The sequence below is a fragment of the Alligator sinensis genome, unplaced genomic scaffold (genome assembly GCF_000455745.1).
Source record: "Alligator sinensis unplaced genomic scaffold, ASM45574v1 scaffold344_1, whole genome shotgun sequence".
Classification (NCBI taxonomy): Eukaryota; Metazoa; Chordata; order Crocodylia; family Alligatoridae; genus Alligator; species Alligator sinensis.
The window spans coordinates 1,251,612-1,270,544 of record NW_005842427.1 but is presented as its reverse complement, the minus strand read 5'-3'; the positions used below and the strand labels follow the sequence as shown (position 1 = coordinate 1,270,544).

Here is an 18,933-nt window from a genome sequence, read left to right as displayed (position 1 = left end):
ATGAGGGTGGGGAGAAGTGGGTATATGCTGCTTTGGAGTGTGTCTGTGCGCCTCAGTACAGGCATTAGGCTCCTAACAGCCTTGGAGGCCAGCACCATTTTGTTAGATCAACAGAGGGATCAGTGGCTAGGGGGCAGTATTTGTTTCCACAGGTGATTGAGCTATTTCACAAGTGTGTGTGTGTGTGTGTGTGTGTGTGTGGAAGGGGCGGGGGGTGGGGGGTGCCTTCCTGACCACAGGCCCCTGGGCGGTCACTCACATCATCAGCTCCAGCTCTGTGCCCAATTTAAGGTGCCAAGAAATGGCAAACTAGCTATAACATTGTTCCACATATAATATAGAACAGTTTTGTGGCTGGTTTATATGGCTTCCTAAACTGAATATACGGCTGAGTTGACGATTGCTTTGGGCCAGTAACCACACCAGGGTCTTCAACCAGCCCCAGTGCAGTCCCTGCCTGCCTGACAGCTTATTGTTGGCCCCGGTCCCAGACCTGTGGGCATGCGGCTTTCAGTTTGCCAGTGAAGGGGGAGTCCAGGATCATAATCTCAGACTCCCCCTGTACTACCAACTAGGGTGTGTTTGGGATCTGATCCTCAATCCCAAATTGCACCTCCTGCCGTGCACCTGTGGCATGGCTGGAGGCTCAGTTGCTGGGATCAGATCCCAAGGTGCATTTAAATGAATGTCTGACAGGGGCCTCACAAACCTCAGCAGACATTGACCCTCTATGAACTTTAAATCCACATAATCAGGGCAATCAACCACACTGGTTTTGGGACCTGTGATGTATTTGCTGCTGATAACCTCTGCTTTTTTGGTTGTAAGCATCCTTTCTTTACCCTCTGTTGTTAGTTTACAGTAACAGCCCCAAACACTATACAGTTACAACCCTGTCAATGTATCCAGTTCCCACAAATTGCACCTGGTCTGATTTGAGAGACCGCTGCACCTGCTTTGCACTTGGGCAGTTTGTTCCACAAGGGGCCTGATTGCCATTCAGGCTGGAGCCACTTTACACTTCCAGCATGGTATATAGGGTAACTGAGAACTGAACCCAAGGTAGAGAGCGAGAGTGGCTTCCTGTGTTTTGAGTTTTTTTCCTGTAAGGCCTGGTCTACCCTAGAGCTGAGTAAAAACGTTTTGACCAGTAGTAAATTGGCTGAAAATTGTCATTTTGGAGTACCTGTATAATTGGATTAAATTTAGCAAAGGATTTCAGCTGAAAAAATAGGATGAACCATTTTGAACATGTCAAAACATTTTAACGTTTTCAAAACATTATAATAATTCATATTGGAAATTGCTGAACACCTTATTTTAAGATTTTCAGAGCAAAGCTTCTTGACTGGATGGGTTGTGCAACAGCTTTTTTCATGTAAAGATTGGCTTGAATTTTTTAAAAAGAAAAAGTTTTTAAAAGGGGTGAAAGGAGTTGAAAATGGAATAACATATTACTTTTCAGGTAGAATGAAATGTATGGGGTTGACCTGAAACATCTTTCTGTTTGGTTTTATCTTTTTTTGGTACCATCAAAGCATTATTAAACATTCTGTATTGCTTCATCTCAACTTTAATTTAATTTAATTTTATTTTATTTTATTGTCCAGCCATTAGAATAAACCATTCATTATTTGCCCAGCTCTTGTCTACACCTCCTTTTTGTACTGATTTAGCTATTTTGATTACATGTATAATTTTTAATGTGTCCAGTTCAAGCAATACAATTTCAACTGTGGGTGCACTTATACCAGACAAACCTCATAAAAACCAGGCAGCATGACTCAGACACCACTCCACAAACTTAAGCCATGTAGTTTATTCTGGTAAGGGAAGTGGGGAATAAGCTAGAGTAGCCTTATGAGGTTTTTTTCCCTCTACATGACACTAATAGCACCACTAAAGATTCACTGACTAGAATAACAGACCTCATAAATCCATATGTTTTTATTTCAGGTGTTTAAACTGTGAAAGGAGCCAGGGTTACAGTCCAGCGAGCCAAACTCTCCTGTGCTATGACAAAAGAAGAGCTAAGCAAAGGAACTGTAATGAATGTCATCTGTCCTGGAAGGCTCTGCTATGTGGTGGTGTAGTAAAAGATGTATTGTGAAAATGTGTTTAAATTCTTATAAGAAGACCACTTTTTTTTATCTTCCTGAGACATATTTTCTTTCCAATACGGAGATTGTTTTGAAGATGGACGTACTGGGATTGTTTGAAGATGGACATCTACTGAGTCATATGCCAAATGCCTTCCCATTCATCCCTTCAGTCCTTAATTTTTACAACCAGTCACAGTGCTTCATTTATTCATGCCAATTCTTAGCGATTAACATCACCCTATCCCTGATGTGTATGAAAAACTAATCCATGCGATATACAGCTGATTTTTGTACAGTTTAGATGCAAAAGAGAAACAGATTCAGAGAAAAGACTGGTTCAGCCTGCAGCAGTAAATCAGTCTCTTCTAAATTCTTTCCCTTGGTGGAACTCAGCGGAAGATGGGAAAGAATGATCTTCAGTTCTTTAGAAGTGACTTTCTGAGCTAAGGACCCAACCTGCTCTTGAACTGGAATGGAACCTGGACTTATGCAAGTGCTGTGAAAACTCCATTTTTTTGGAGTTGCAAGTCTTGTAGTATTTGAGTATGCTTAAAGCCCAAGGTTCTGTATTTGTATCTTGAACATGCAGAGAGGCTTGGATGTAGACGATTCATAGGGTCCATTCCAACACTGCGAGTCTGTAAGAGAATGAAAATACAAATCAGAAAGAAAGTTAATGAATTTTTGGCCCTCCTGGTTGTCGAGAGAGGCTTGAATGTCATCACCTGCTCTGAAGCTAGAAGGCAAAGGGGAAAGATTACCACTTTCACATGTAAAAGGTGTACGTGATTTTAGGGACTTGCTCATCATTTTTGAAAGTGGGCTGATGGTTCTAGCCGCTCAAGCCAGTGTGAATTTTATGAAGAACCATGATGAATGTGAAAGATAACTAGTGGACATGAGAAGCCACGAGACTCTTACTTTGCTGTGGGGCCGTGAACTTCTTATCAAGGAACACTCTACAATTGTGTATTGTACACAGTCTTCCAAGCTTTTGCTACAAAAAAAGTAGAGATCAGGGAATCTCTTGGTGATCAGCCCTGTAGTTAAAAAAAACAGAAGGAACCTGTTATGGGCAAATTGACCTTCCAAACAAGTTCAGTGGATCCTATATGACCTAAGGCTGAATGATAACCTGGGCTGGATACAGGCATGGGTGTACTGGGTGGCTGCCTGGGGCCTAGACGGACAGGGGCCCCGAACATAGTAATTTAAAAATTATTATTATCATTATCTCTAGCGAAGGGGGACCCGATACTAAAAGCTTGCCCGGGGCCACCAGGGGTCTAGGTACAATTCTGATGAGGAGGTGCCAAAGTGTAAAGCGGGCCCAGAAGCACAGGAAAATTATGTAAACCAACATTGAGGGAGGGCTGCACTCTGTGTATGTAAAGCCACTGATATCTGATAGCAAGAGTAAAATCCAACCAGCGTCTGCAGCTAGAAGACAGAAAATGGTTAAGACCTTCTCTATGGATACACTTATTCTGTTTCCTTGCTGTGCCCTGTCTCCAAGGAGAGGGAGGAGGTAGCAATATTGAGTACAAAAGGGCTACACCCATCACTTAGACTTACTTACGGCATCCACTTGTAACTTCCTCTAATCACAGACCAGCCCCTTTCACAGAATCTGTTAACGTCTTTTATTTTCTGTACCGGTGTATTTGTTTGTAAATTATATAAAAAAAATGTTTAAAATATGTGTGTGTGTGTGTGTGTGTGTGTGTGTGTGTGTGTGTGCGCGTGCGCGCGCACACACACACACACACACACACACACATATGTATAAAATTGTTCTTAAATACTTTCTTACTTACTCAGTTAACCCAAACTTGTACCTGGCTGCAGTCAGGCTCCATACAAAATGCAAGTTGAGGAAGAGGTGCCTTCCCCTTGTATCAGAGAGCTTAGTGTGCTGAGGTGGAGGTGTAGGGTTCAAACCCCCATCCCAGGAGGGGGCCCCAACCCCCATGATATAGGGTATCACAAGACGGCACACTCTTTGCCCTTCCTATTGAAGCAGTTCTGCTTTTTTTAGAGTCAGCTATGGTACTCTGAGAGATGAAAAATATGCAAGGATGTGCACAAGCAACAGTGTGGTTCCCTAGCTTGGTGGTTAGGGCAGTCAACTCGGAGGCGGTAGTGCTAGCTTCCGGTCCCTGCTGATGCATTGTATTCAGTGGTGGTTAAATGTGAAATACAGAAATGGTCCTAGGTTGCAGTCCCTTCTCCAAAAGCTGCCCTCTCCCTGTTGAGTATCCCAACAGTGTTATGCTTTTGTTCATCATTTTTGGTTCTGTGAATCTTTGATGAATTTAAGCAAGGTGGAGCTCTTGCTGTAGCCGTAGGCCATGACTGTGTCACTCCTCCAGCACACCTCTGCCTCATTCTACAGGCTAAGTTAGGGGTGGCAACCTTTTCTGGCTGCAGCTTGGAATGACCCATCCTAGGTCAGAAGTAGGAAGGTGGGGACTAGGAGCTGGCTTCTGCTGCTTGTCCCTGCAGGAGAATGGGAAAGTGCCTGCTGCTGACGCCCCTTTCCCATGGGTCAGATCCATTGGTTCTTCAGGTCATAGGTTGTGCCCCCCCAACTAGGTGGGTAGTGCCCAGGGAAAAGTAAGGAGGAGATATGTAGGCTTCAATCTCCTTGGGTCAGGATGAGCCTAAAACCCCAGGTTTCCCACTTCTTGGGCAAGTGTGCTAACCACTGAGCAAGTGGGGGTGGCAGTACTGTAAGCTGCGCTTTGAAAGAAAAAAACTGACTCCTGCTTGGGTATTTTTGGAAAGAGGCAGCTTGGGTGCCTGCTTCCAGAGAAGGGCTGAGGGTTGTGAAACCTAAGTGGAGAGGGGCACCTTCCTGCAGTCCTGAGTTTTACCTACACTCAGGAAAGAGGTGGGGTGAGGTGCACAGTGTAGGGAGCCTGGGCTATGGTTTCTGCTTTGAGCGTCAGGCATCTTAGTGTTCAGCTTTGTAGACTGAGTCCTTACAGACTGGTCACCCATTGCTGAACACACCGATGGCAGAGCTGGGAACAGGTCCCAATGCTTTCTGCCCCCAGCTAGCTCCTCATTCAGTGGACTCTTACCCTTTCCTTGGCCATTGTAGCCTGGTTGAGTGGTGCACTATCTGGATTTTAACAAGGAGCACTGTCGACACCTAACTCTGTGCTGAAGAGACAAGTTTTCCAGGTAAGGGTTAAATGCATCTAAATGTTTTGCATTTCTGTTTGGACAAAGATAGTCTTTTGTGTAAATGACCAGCCTTGGAGGAGTTTGGCAACACGGCTATTATTGAACAAACTGGCTGCAAATTTGCTCCTGGAAGACTAAACAGGGAGGTGCTAATCCACACACATTGCTTGCATTGGTCATCTTGTGGCATTTCAAGTTTGGAGGGGCTGAGAAGACCTGGTCAGGGGAGAGCAGAGTCTTTGCCTTCCAGCAGTGTCTTCTCAGCTACCTGATCCGTAGTGCAAATCTACACTAGTCTGAAGACAAAGACCAAGCTCCTCACAAATATTTTGTGAGCACCTGAGACGAAACTGTTTCTGATGGAGCAGAACTTGACAGTGTCCCCAGAGAGACTCTTGAAAAAGCAGGCAAACCACCTCCAGCCCTTCCCACCCCTTCACTTTTGCATTCCCACAGGTCCTCCAGTAGTCTCTTCCCTGCCTCTTCTTTTCCCTACGCTGTGCCTGTCTTCTGCAGTGCCCAGTTTCAAGCGTGTCAGCTGCTTCATTGAGAATGAGCCGAAGAAGCAAACTCCAAGCGCGCCAGCCTTTTGAAACAAAACCATGAATAAAGCCATGCATAAAGCAAATAAATCTCTGTAAAAGAATGCAGAGCCCACAACTTGCATCCTAAGAGAGCTACCAGGGTGACTCTGATACTCCCGCCACTCTCCCCTCATCCCCCTCAGCTCTGGCCCTTCACACAAACTACTTTCCCTTGCGTGGCTGCCAACAGACATAAAAATGCTCGTGTAAGATGTGTGTGCTGGGATTATGCCTACAACGCATGCAAAAATAAGCAGCCTCTCTAGGCAAGCATGCAGGCACTTCTAATAGAAACAAGTGACTCATTGCCCGGAAAGCTGTGCTGCCAGAAATGAGTGGTCCGCCCTCTTTGGATTCCTTTCTAACTGCAGCTGATGCCATAGGGGGGGTGGGAGGGGGGCAGTGGTTTAACGGTTCTTCAGCCTTCCGTAATCACCAGAAAGTCTTGGGTTGAACGACTCCTAAGGGCCCCCACAGCTGTAAAACAGCATAACTACCATCCTCAGGAGAGCTACTCCATCCAGTTCCTCCTAGTATAAAGAAGTCTGGCCTCCGTATCCCAATGGGGAGGTGGAGGAGGAGGGGGAGGGTGTGTCTCAATGTGGTTTGGCTGACAGGGTATGTTTCTATTGCAGTATGCAATGTGATTGCAGCTTGGATACAAAGTCTCACATGAGTGTTAAATTAGCCAGCTCAGATCCCCAAAACAGCATAGCTAGCACAGCCTGGAGCTCACCACAGCAAAACCTCTCATGGACCCAGTATAAGTACTTGGATAGTTCGGCTACGCTGGTCTGCCTACTGCAGCAGCCAGGTGGTTATTCTGAGTACCCACGCTAGCCAGTTTCAGATTCACTCAGTTATGTCTACATAAGGTGCAGGTTCCCCTTGGACTACAGTGTTGGCATGCTCCAAATTAAGCTCCAATTAAGCTACCCTGGTGAATGAATGGCAAGTGCTGCTTTGACTGCTTTTGTCCACTGTTGATGTAGGGCCACAGGAGCTGGAGCAAGAAGCATGCCCTTTTGACCAACCTCCTGTGTTGTAGCGTGAGGTGCTGGCTTGGTATGTGTTTGGGTGTTTGGAAAGGCAAGAGCCCATGACTATTCTTCAAAACAAACACAACTCATACCTGCAAGTGTATCTGAAATGGCTGGAAAAAAATCATGTCCAATCCTTCTTGTTCTTGGCACCAGGGAAATAGGGTCCTAGCACCCCTTCACACGAGACAAAACCCTTTTCCCTGGGAGTGCAGTCTGTCCTGCCCTAGTACAGCTCTGAGCAGCACCTCCCCGAGGCAGACTACAGAGATGCTGACCCACTTGTTGTCTCCAAAGGACAGTGTGAGTTCGTGCCCGGTGCGCTTTTGCCAATAAACACACAGGGGTGGAGGATCCAACTTAATCTTTATTGTTTCAAGTCTGCGCAGAGAGGGGTGCTTGGCGATCGTTCGCAAAACAAGCACACCGGTTTCTACCTTTGGGTACCTTTTATACGTATGTTTGCAAGTGTATCGCTCAGTGATTGGTTACAAGCCACTGACATAAGACGTTCTCTACTGAGCATGTCTCTGTACCTATGATTTAGCCATGTATTTCATTTACATACATATATGTTTCATTAACATACTTTTGCTCTGCCCAGGGGTGTGATTTTTAGCATTATAATGAGACCTTTTTCTGAACTTCTTGCTATCTTACAGGTGTCAGGGAGACATTATTCTGCTGGTGTTAGGGAGGCATTCCAGGAATCCTCCGCATCCCACACGCTGTGCTCTGCAAGCATCTCTTAACACACACATGCCACACCCCTCCCAGCATCAGTAAGTTGCCTTAAGTATTCAGTTAGATATAGTTTGCAAAAGCTAAATATACCATAAAAAAGATTACATAAAAAGATTACATCACACTCAGTGCAGTGCTGGACACAGGCCAATAAACTTTCCTGAGAGGCAGAGCCTTCTTGGCACCTAGCATCATGCTAAAGCAGATGGGTATGCTACTGTGGGTTTGGGTAGTCATGCACACAGAGCAAGTGTGGTGAATGTCAGCGTGGTACCCTGGCACCACATGGAAGTGGTATAGATATACCTTGAGTCTTGCTCTAGGCCCTGAGTCAGGGCTTCAAATACAGACTTAAATTCAGTAGGATTTGATTTCTGGGACTGTGCATTACTTGGTTAAATTAAGCATGTTTAAGCACCTTAAGCCTAACTGGTGCATCATGCAAGACAGCACTAGTTCAGCTACATTTGGAATGGAAGAAGCTAACAGGACATGCTGGGCTGAGAGCAGTGAAGCTTGTGGGAACATGTTTCCTGTGGCTGGACATGTTAGAGGTCTCAGCTAGTGATCTGCTTGCTGCCTCTCCCCCTGTCATCTCCCATGTGGCATTTCCAAAGCTTGAGCTAGCAAATGGTAATGTGCTTAGTGGCAATTTTCCAGCTGCCTAAGTGAGGTTAGGGTTAGGGTTATGCATAGGTAGTGTTTCTTTTCCCCCTGCAATGTGGGCATGTAAGTAGGGACATGTGAATTGAGCATGTCAGTAGGTTATGTGCTGGCCAGGCAGGTTATGAGGCTGCGTGCACACCTATGCTGGGTGTGTGTAAGTCACAAAATGCTGCCCAGCAAAAAAACTGACTAATTTGGAGGGGTGAAGAGAGAGATTTCCCTCCCATTTTCTATTTGCAGAAGCTGATCGGTGAGGGCACTTGTCCAGGAAGTTGGAGACCCAGGTTCTTATAGGTCTTTGACTTCCTAGTACAGCACTCTAACCACCAAGCCATAGGTCTGACATTATCCAACCCTTACTCCAGCTCGCCATTTGAAACTGGCTTCCTGGATAGCCACAAGGGGGTTCAGGAGGATGAGGGCCAGCTCTATGGTATGTGGCTTGGTGAGATAGAAGCTCCTTTGGAAGGGAGCAGGGCTTTTGTTCTAGCCTAGATCCTTGCTTCCAATGGGATGGAAGCTTCCCCCACCCTTCACTGCCCTCCGTTCATGTTATCCAATGACTATTAAATGCAAGGGGCTCAGCTTCAAAAGGAAGACTAAGGAAGTATACTCTTCTTGACCTGGTATGTATGCTTTTCTTGAAGAATGCTCTTCTTGACCTGGTGCTCACTAACAGGGAAGAACTGGTGGGGAATAATCCCAAGGAAAGGAAGGATGGAGAACAGCAGAGTAAGGACCCAGAAAAGCAGACTTTGACTTGCTCAGGGAACTCATGGGCAGGATCCCCTGGGAAGCCTGTCTGAGAGAGAGAGAGGAGTCCAGGTTGTACTTTAAGGAAGCCTTACTGAGAGTGCAGGAGCAAACCATCCCGATGCACAGGAAAACTAGCAAGTATGGCAGAAAACCAGCTTGGCTTAGTAGGGAACTCTTCCAGAAACTACATCACAAAAAAGCAGTTTATAAGTGGTGGAAATTTGAGGAAATAACTGGGGAAGAATATGAGAGCATTGCTCGGGCATGCAGGGATGAAGTCAGGAAGGTCAAAGCGCAGCTGGAATTGCAGCTAGCAAGGGATGAGAAGCATAATAAGGTTTCCTACAAGTATGTTGGTAGGAAGAGGAGGGTCAGAGAAAGTGGGGGTCCTTTACTGAATGGAGGAGGCAACCTTGTATAGAGGATGTAGAAAAATGCTGAAGTGCTCAATGGCTTTTTTGCCTCTGTCTTCACAGGCAAGGGCAGCTCCCAGGCTACTGCACCGGGCAGCACAGTTTGGGGAGGAGGTGAGCAGCCCTCAGTGGTGCAAGAACAGGTTAGGCACTACTTAGAAAAGCTGGATGTGTACAAGTTGATGGGGCCAGATGGGATGCACCTAAGGGTGCTGGGGGAGTGGGCTGATGTGATTGCAGAGCCATTGGCCATCATCCTTGAAAACTCATGGTGATCAGGAGAGGTCCCAGATGATTGGGAAAGGGCAAACATAGTACCCATATTTAAGAAAGAGAAAAAGGAGGATCCAGGGAACTACAGACCAGTCAGCCTCACCTCAGTCCCTGGAAAAAAATCACAGAGCACATCCTCAAGAAATCCATTTGTAAGCACTTAGAGGAGAAAAGGGTGATTGGGAATAGTCAGCATGGAGTCACCAGGGGCAAGTCATGCCTAACTAACCTGATTGTCTTCTATGACAAGGTGACTGGATCTGTGGCTGTGGGGAGAAGAGTGGATGTGGTGTACCTTGATTTTAGCAAGGCTTTTGATACGGTCTCCTACAACATTCTTGCAGACAAGCTAAGGAATTATGGACTGGATGAATGGACTATAAGGTAGATAGAAAACTGGCTGGAGCATTGGGGTTAAAGAGTAATAATCAATTACTCGATGTCTAGTTGGCAGCTGGTGTCAAGTAGAGTCCCCCAGGGGTTGGCTCTGGGGCTGGTTTTGTTCATTGTCTTCATCAATGACTTGGAAGATGGCATTGAGTGCAAGTCTTCAGGTGACAACAAGCTGGGGGGAGTAGTTGATACGCTGGATGGTAGGACTAAGATTCAGAGTGACCTAGACAAATTGGAGGATTGGGCCAAAAGAAATCTCAAGAGGTTCAACAAGGACAAATGCAAAGTCCTGCACTTAGGACAGAACAATCCCATGCACCAGTACAAGCTGGGGGCTGATTGGCTGGGCAGCAGCTCTGCAGAAAAGGACCTAGGGGTTACAGCTTATACATAAGTTGAATATGAGCCAGCAGTGTGCCCTAGTTGCCAAGAAGGCGAACGGCATACTGGGCTGCATTGGTAGGTGTGTTGCCAGTAGATCAAGGGAAGTAATTATTCCCCTCTATTCAGCACTGGTAAAGCCACATCTGGAATACTATGTTCAGTTTTGGGCCCCCTTACTACAAAAAGGATGTGGACAAGTTGGAGAGAGTTCAGTGGAGGGCAACAAAAATGGTGAGGAGGCTGGGGGACATGACTTATATGAGGAAAGACTGGGGGAACTGGGCTTATTTAGTCTAGAGAAGAGGAGACTGAGAGGAGACTTAATAAGTCTTCAACTACTTGAAGAGGGGTTCAAAAGAGGATGGAGCTAGACTGTTCTCACTGGTGGCAGATAAGAGAACAAGGAGCAATGGTCTCAAGTTGCAGCAATAAAAGTTTAAATTAGGTATTAGAAAGAATTTTCTCACTTGGAGGGTAGTAAAACACTGAAACAGGTTACCCAGAGAGGTGGTGAAAGCTCCATCTTTGGGGTTTTTCAAAACCTGGCTAGACAAAGCTTTGGCTGGGATGATCTAGTTGCGGATGGCCCTGCTTTGAGCAGGGGGTTGGGCTAGATGACCTCCTATGGTCCCTACGAACCCTGCACTCAGGGTGGGTGGCAGCAGCGCTGTGAAGGAGGTTGGTGGGGGCTACAGTGAATTTTGGGGTGGCTGCAGCCCCCATGATAGCCCCCTTCCCAGTACCACTGCTGCCTGCCCCAAGCACAGTCTGGCCCAGCCCCCACACTGGAAAGAGTCCAGCACCCCCCCAGCCACAGAAGACTTACCTGCTGCCAGTGCAGTCAAGGTCTTGGAATGTGTCCCTATTTGTTACCTTGTAAAGTCAGTTTCCTTTATGCAAATTTGAATTATTCACAGTTTTTCAGGAGCGCATCTACCACATAAAGTGGGGGAAACCTGTATCAATGAAGCTGCCTAGTTCAGGGACTTGAAATTGATTGCTGTTTCTGCTCCTTGCCTGCAGTGTGACTTTATATGCATCTATTGCCCCTCCTACCTGTCGTCCATAGTGTCTATTTATATTGGAAGCTCCTTGAAGAGAACTTTTGTCGTGTGTGTATGTGTGTGTGTGTATAGGCCTGGTGAGTTGGGCCCTTAGGGTATCACCAGATTATAGATAACAATAATTTCAGCATCCCTTTCATTAACCATTATATGCTTATTTTGGTGATGTGAAACTGGTGTGGGTGTAGACAAGTGTGGCCATGTGCAGGTACGTATGTTTAAGAGCAGTTTGGGCCAACTCCTCAGAGGAGACACATGAGTTAATGCCTGTTGCACCCCTGGAAGTCAAAGACCCAGACCCAGATTCCACTGACCCCCCAGCGAAAGCCAGGAGGTAAGGGAAACCAGGGCTAGGGGTCCGTTGGGTGAATGCAGGGGTGCTTGGAGGGAGCGGATGTGTGTGCATGCATGTGTGAGTGTGTGAGTGCATGTGTGCATGTGAGTGGGCAGGGGTCATGCTGAGTGGAGCCCAGGAGGGGAATGTGTCCCCCCACAGTCCTTGCTTGGTTGAGTCCCCCAGGGAGCCCCATGACTAGAGCCACACAAACTGAGCATGCAAACAGGCGCAGCTCTACATGAGCACTGCAGTTTGTGTGGGATTTTGTGCAGGGGGGTGCACAGAAGGAGCCCGGAGGACTAGTCCAAGCAAGAAGCCTAAGGCCAGAAGCCCAAAGAGGAGCTGCTGGGACCAGGCAGAGGCATGAACTCACTCTCAGCCATGGCAGTGACTTGTCATGCCTGCAGGTGTCCTGGCACCACTGAGACCTCCACCCAGACAGAGCCCATGGCCCCAGACTGTGGGGGCTGCCTGGTGCGGCTGCTGGCAGATGGGCATGGGGGCACCCCCACTTGTGGAGTGTGCTTCCTGGTGGAGTCTCTGGAGGGCTGGGTGTGAGAGCTCAAAAAGGAGATACATCAGCTGCATGCCATCAGGGCCCACAAAGACTTAATTGATGGCTACTGCCAGACCCTTCTCCAGAAGAAGGAAGAGAAGAAGGAGACAGATGGTGGCCAATGAGATGGCTAACCAAAAGGACACACTTAGAGTGACTTGGAAGACAGTCACCTCACAATCCAGGAAACGCAGGGCCAGGGCTGCTCCACCCCTGGCACTGAACAACAGGCACGCTTACCTCCCCATGCACTCTTGTGGGAGCTGAGTAGTTTTCTGTCAGCATGACAGGAAGTTGAGGGCCTCAGTAGGAGGACTCAGGTGCCTCTACGCTAATGCCAGGAGCATGGGGAACAAGCAGAAGGAGGTAGCCCTCCTACTCTCCAGTGTGCATTATGATCTAGTAGGAATTACAGAGACCTGATGGGACTCCTCACACGATTGGAGCATAGCCATAAATGGCTACGACCTGTATAAAAGGGGACCAAGCAGGGAAGAAAGTTGTGGCTCTCTATGTGAAGGAACACCTGAATGTCACATGCCTTCCAAGGCTGTGGGGCATGGCGACCACCCACAGGCAGCAGTGGTAGTGGTGGTGGTGGCGACAGGGGGTGTGGTGGTGAGTGGGGAGCTTCCTTAGGCAGCCGTAGCGGTGTTGGCAGTGAGGGAGAGGAGTGGCGAGCGCCAATCGGTGATTGGCGACTACCTGCAGATGTTGCCAGCAGTGTCGGTGGCAGCCAGTGGTGATTGGTGACCACGCGCAGACGCCACTGGTGGTGTCAGTGGTGAGGAGGGGGGGTGGCAAGCAGTGACTGCCCACAGGCACTGCCAGCAGCATTGTCATCAACCAATCTCAGGGAGTGCACCACCAATCTTAGGGGGTGCATGTGCACCCATGTGCAACCCCTACGCATTGCCAGTGCAGAAGCAGTACACCTCCTTGGACGCTGACATCGACTCCAAAGAAGAACGACTCAAAACCCTCTAGGTCAAACTGCGGGATGGGCAGCAAGAGAGACCTAACTTTAGGTGTGTGCTACAAACCACCAAACCAAGGGGAGGAACTCAATCTAGAGTTCGCTCAAGAACTGACAGGGGCCACACATGCACAGAACACGGTCATCATGGGCAACTTCAATTACCCAGACATCTCTTGGGAGGAACACTTGGCCAAGTCGGATTGGTCGCGTTCCTTTATGACCTGCATCAAAGAGCTTTTTTTGACTTAGGGTGCCAGGGCCAACCAGAGGTAATGCTCTTCTAGACTTGGTCCTGGCCAAAGGAAATGACCCGGTGACTGACTTAAACATAGAGGGCAGCCTGGGTGACAGTGACCATGAAACCATCTCATTCACTGTCCATCACAAGGCAGATAAACTAGATAGCAGGACTGAAGTTTTGGACTTCAAAAAATGCTAATTTCAAAAGCTCAGGTCACTAGTAGACGAAGTGCTGCGGGAGAAAACTGAACTCCTGAATGACTACTTTGCTTCGGTCTTTCACAGGGCCATGGGGAAAAAACATGCTAGATAGGGTACAGAAGGAGCAGGGTAGGAATGACTGCCTTCCTACTATTGCCGTAGAACTGGTGTGAGACCAATTAAAAAAATTAGACATATATAAATCAGCAGGCCCAGATGAACTTCATCTGAGGGTGCTGAAGGAGCTGGCCGAAGTCATTGTGGAACCCCTGGTGAAGCTCTTTCAAAACTCCTGGTGCTCCAGAGAGGTCCCTGAGGACTGGAAGAGGGCCAATGTTGTGCCCATCTTCAAGAAGGGGAGGATGGAGGACTTGGGTAACTATAGACCAATTAGTAAAACTTCTTTCTCAGGGAAAATCCTGGAAAAATTCATCAAGGAGTCGATATGTGATAGGCTTGCAGAAGGTAGGATTCTGAATGACAGCCAGCAAAACTTTGTCATGGGCAGGTCTTGCCTTACCAACCTCATCTCCTTTTATGATGATCAGGTAACCTGCCACCTGGATAAGAGAGAGGAGGTTGACATTGTATACCTTGACTTCCAAAAAGCTTTTGATCTGGTATCCCACAATGTTCTCATGAGAAAATTGGAAGATTGTGGGTTTAACTGTGAGACAGATAAGTGGGTATGAAGCTGGCTATGAGGTAGGACCCAGAGAGTTCTACTGAACGGATCTGTGTCATCTTGGCAAGAAGTGGCCAGTGGTGTCCCTCAGGGGTCAGTGCTTGGTCCAGTGCTGTTCAACATCTTTATCAATGATGTGGGGGTGAAGAGCTCATTGGTGAAGTTTGTGGATGACACCAAGTTATGGGAAAGTGTGATCACTTTGAGCTGTTTAAATGTTCACTGCTCTATGGACCAAATCCTGAGATGCCCCCTTGCTTGCTGAGAAGATCCAAAGGGGTGTGTGTGTGTGTGTGCGCAGAGAGAGAGAGAGAGTAAAAAAATATCTGAGAGCTCCTGCAGAAGGAGACCTCCACAGAAGCTCACCTCATCTGCAGATACAGATGGACCAAGACAGGCTGGCAAGTTGGGAGGATTGGAACCAGATGAGGTTCATCGAGAAATGTAAAGTGCTCCACCTGGGGACAAACAAACACCTACACACCTACAGGCTTGACAACGCCAATCTGACCAGCACTATGTATGAAAGAGACCTGGGGGTAATAACGGACCACGGTATGAATGTGAGCCGGCAGTGCGATGCAGTAGCCGGCAAGGCAGATAATACTCTGGCATGCATCAATAGATGCATCTCCAGCAAAACCAAGGAAGTGATTCTTCCACTCTACTTCGCATTGGTGAGACCACAACTGGAGTACTGTGTCCAGTTTTGGGCGTCACACTTCAACAAGGACATGGACAAGCTTGAGAGAGTCCAGAGAAGGGCCACCCATATGATCAGAAACTTGCATGGCAAGCTACATGAGGAAAGGCTGAGGGTCCTGGGACTCTTCAGCCGAAGAAGAGAAGGCTGAGAGGGGACTTGGTAGCAGCCTACTGCTACATCAGAGGTGTACATCAGGGGCTTGGTAAACAACTGTTCACCAGGGCACCCTGGGGGCAAACCAGGAGCAATGGTCACAAACTCCTGGAAGACCGTTTCAGGCTCAACATTAGGAAAAATTTCTTCACAGTCAGGGTGTCCAGACTGTGGAATAAGCTCCCTCCAGAGGTTGTGCAATCGCCTACCCTGGAAATCTTCAAGAGGAGACTGGACGGTCACCTTGCTGGGGTCACCTGACCCCAGTTGTCTTCCCTGCTTGGTGCAGGGGGCTGGACCTTCTGAGGTCCCTTCCAGCCTACATTCTATGAATCTGTGAATCTATGAAACTATGAATCTATAAGTCCTTAGGTTGAGATCTAAGTTTGATTTAGATCTGTTCTGTGTTGTTGTAGTGCTTCTCAGCAGAGCTGGCTTAATGCTTTAGCCTTTTCATTCTTGTGATTGTTTGTGGACTTTCTCCCTATATGATGCCTCCTTTTTATATTTATCACCTATTCCATGGATATCGCCTTTCTGACATCAGAGGACCCATCATTTCACATACAGTATTTCTCTCATAGCAATTCTTCATTTCATTATTAACAGAATTAGAAATGCAATGGCTTTTACAGGTGAACATTTGTCAACCATGATTAGAACACAACCTCTGCCATGGTTGGCATATCTGTTAATGTGTCTAAAACACTGGTCAAATTTTTCAAAAGTATGTAAAGGTTTTGGGCACTGTAAGTTTTGGGCGTTCAGTTTGAGGCCTGATTATTTTTCAGAAAATGCTGAGTGCTCAATCTTAAAATAAAACCCTTTGTCAGACAAACAAAACTCGAGCTATCCAACATCACTGGTCACTTATGAAAATCTTGCCCATCTTTTTGGATATCTCTGTATCACACTATCGGGGTGGGGCATGTGCCTATTTTCATATAGGGTTGTACTTGGTAGCCATGTTGGTCTGAGACAAGAAGACATACAAAAAAATAGAACTCTTGGTTCCCAGTTGGTCTGAGAAAAGGTATCATTTTGGAACCAAGAGTTCTAGCTTTTTGTATATATACTTTCATATAGCACATGCAACAATAGTTAACATTTCTTCACTGACTGTTTTCCCAGTTTCATCAGCAATTTGCCTATTTACAGGGTACATTTGCAGAACATTCATGAGTCGAGTTTAACACAGAGGTGACATGACTTTGGCACAGAGGTGTCATACCATAAGCCACCTAAATGGGGCAGAACCCAGCAACTATTGCTGATGGCTTAGTGTTTTTCATTTTGTTTTCACTCAGTTTGGATAATATAACCCAGGGCTGTCTAACTGGTTAACCTATGGCCCCCCGGATTCCTGGTCTGGAACTGCTCAACTCCAACCACTCCATCTATTGCTGCTGTTATTACTATCAGACTTTCTAGGCTCCCCTTCTCTTCTGTAGTTTCCATTTCCTCCCCTGCCCTTGTGAGTAGGACAGAGCAACGTGTCTGGCAGGACTCGGGGACACTGTGCAGTGTGGGGGTGCCAGCATGGCATGACGGGGCAGAGGGAAGGCAGGCGCCCTTGCATGGAGAGATGGGGGGTGTCACAGTGGGGGTGCCTGGCATGGTCAGTGAGGAGGGAACGGGGATCTCCCACTGTGAGGGAACCCATTCATAGCTGCTGCTGCTGCCTCTAGCCAAGCCTGGCTCCATGTGCAGCTCAGTTGGAGCAGGGCAGGAGTGGGTCTGCAGCCTCCCTATTGTCAGTGATGGGTGGGTGTCAGTGGCGGGTGGGTAAGAGGGGAGGGAAGGGGAGGGGAGGGGATGGAAAGGGAGGGCATATACCACTGAGCACAGAGGGGAAGGGGAAGGGGAGGGAAGATTTCTACCTGCCTGAGGAACTTAAAAAAAGACCTCTGCTGCTGTTCTTGCAGCGCGTTTTGCCCACCCTGGTGCATGTGTGTGGGTGTGGGGAGACTGGGAGCCAGGATGCATCCCCTTTTCTGAAATCCTGGACCTGCCCATGGACAGTGCTACTCACAAGGAGTTGCATTGCCAAGCACAGTCATGGGTCAGGTGTTTCCCCCCACCCCAAAAGCATGATTGACTGAAAATTACAAGATTAAACTTTAATACTGGGTGGATTGAACTGATAAAAACATGCTGAGTTGTAGTCCTCCTTCCTTTGGGAATGTAGGATCCACAGAGAGCTGGCCTCAGGCAGAGCCTGACCTGGTCTGTACTAGAAATCACTCTGTGCTGTATGTGAAACTTCTCCAGTAAGTTAAAGGGAATTTAGTCACACATTGGACCAGGACTTTGTGTGCAGTTGTAGACATGTGATGCCAATGGTAAAATTGGCCACTTGGGGTCGCCTTAACACCAACAATTATGTTGCTTCTGCATCATAGCTTGTGAGTATAGCCTGTGAGAATCCAGAGTTAAGGTAGGCAGCTGGCTGGAACCTTTTGTGGGCCTAGCAGTGGTGCTATTTTCATATCTTTACCAAGCACAAAAACACCAGTCTTCTTGAACATGATGGGGTATGCATGTAGTGTGGGCTGTTCAGGAGAAAGGTGCCTGTGGGGACTGAGCACAGATCCTTGTATATCATATATAGCAATTGGATTTTTGTGACAGGTGGCTAGGGCTAGGAATGGGTTTCATTTTACACATTAATTTTTTAATTGTTCCATGCCAGAAGGCTTCTGGAGGTACAGGCCAGTACCATACATTTCCTGGTGAGGGCCCGTCCATTTAAAGACTAATGCTTGTGCTTCTTTGCTGCCTTCAATCCAAATGGCTTGCAGCACCTTGTGAACTTTAAAAGCTGGTCTAAATATAGTTCTGGGACCATTACGTGTCTGCATTATGTTTATGGGAATAGACTGAATGAGGGCTCTGGCAGTGGTGAGTGCACCTGCTGCTGGGTCCTGCTTTTTGCCTGGTGCCCAGCACTGGCCACTGCCACTCATCGTGGGTACGGCTGCCTCTCTCTTTCTGTATTCCTCTTCCCCTCCCCACCCCATGAACTGTCCCACACTTACAGCACTTCCCTGCAGCTTACATCAGCTTCTGCTCCTCATACTGGAAGTAGCGCTGGGTGGCCACCAGCATCGGCTGGCAGGTTCCTGCTGGGGATTGGGGCAGCTGCCCGAGTTTATCCCAGTGAAGACAGACTGGGGGCTGCAGTACTTAACTGTACCACTTTCTAAATGTGTACAGTTAAAGTGGTACAGAACTGTATGCAGACCCACCTCAGCTAACCTCCACCCACCCCTTAAACTCCTGCTGCAGAAGCCGGTTAAGTTGGTACATGGACAGCTCTGGGATTTTGAAAAGGGGGGTGCAGATGGTGAGGTGTATCATCACATATGAAAGAACACATATTTGTATCCAGTTAAAAATATACTAGAGGCTTTACTAATATGCTAGGAGACTGGAGCTGCTGTGCTCCACACCACAGAGGAATAA

At 47.4% G+C, this 18,933-nt stretch overlaps 1 protein-coding gene across 1 annotated transcript in view; it reads left to right on the top strand.

Moving 5' to 3' along the window:
* Nucleotides 1–3,800, top strand: part of LOC102373081 (CD48 antigen) — a 67,369-nt gene extending 63,569 nt beyond the window's left edge. Inside the window, exon 9 of the mRNA XM_006030171.3 lies at nucleotides 1,957–3,800. The gene's annotated coding sequence lies outside the window, so the exon portion shown is untranslated. The remainder of the gene's footprint in view (nucleotides 1–1,956) is intronic.
* The last annotated feature ends 15,133 nt before the right edge of the window (nucleotides 3,801–18,933 follow it).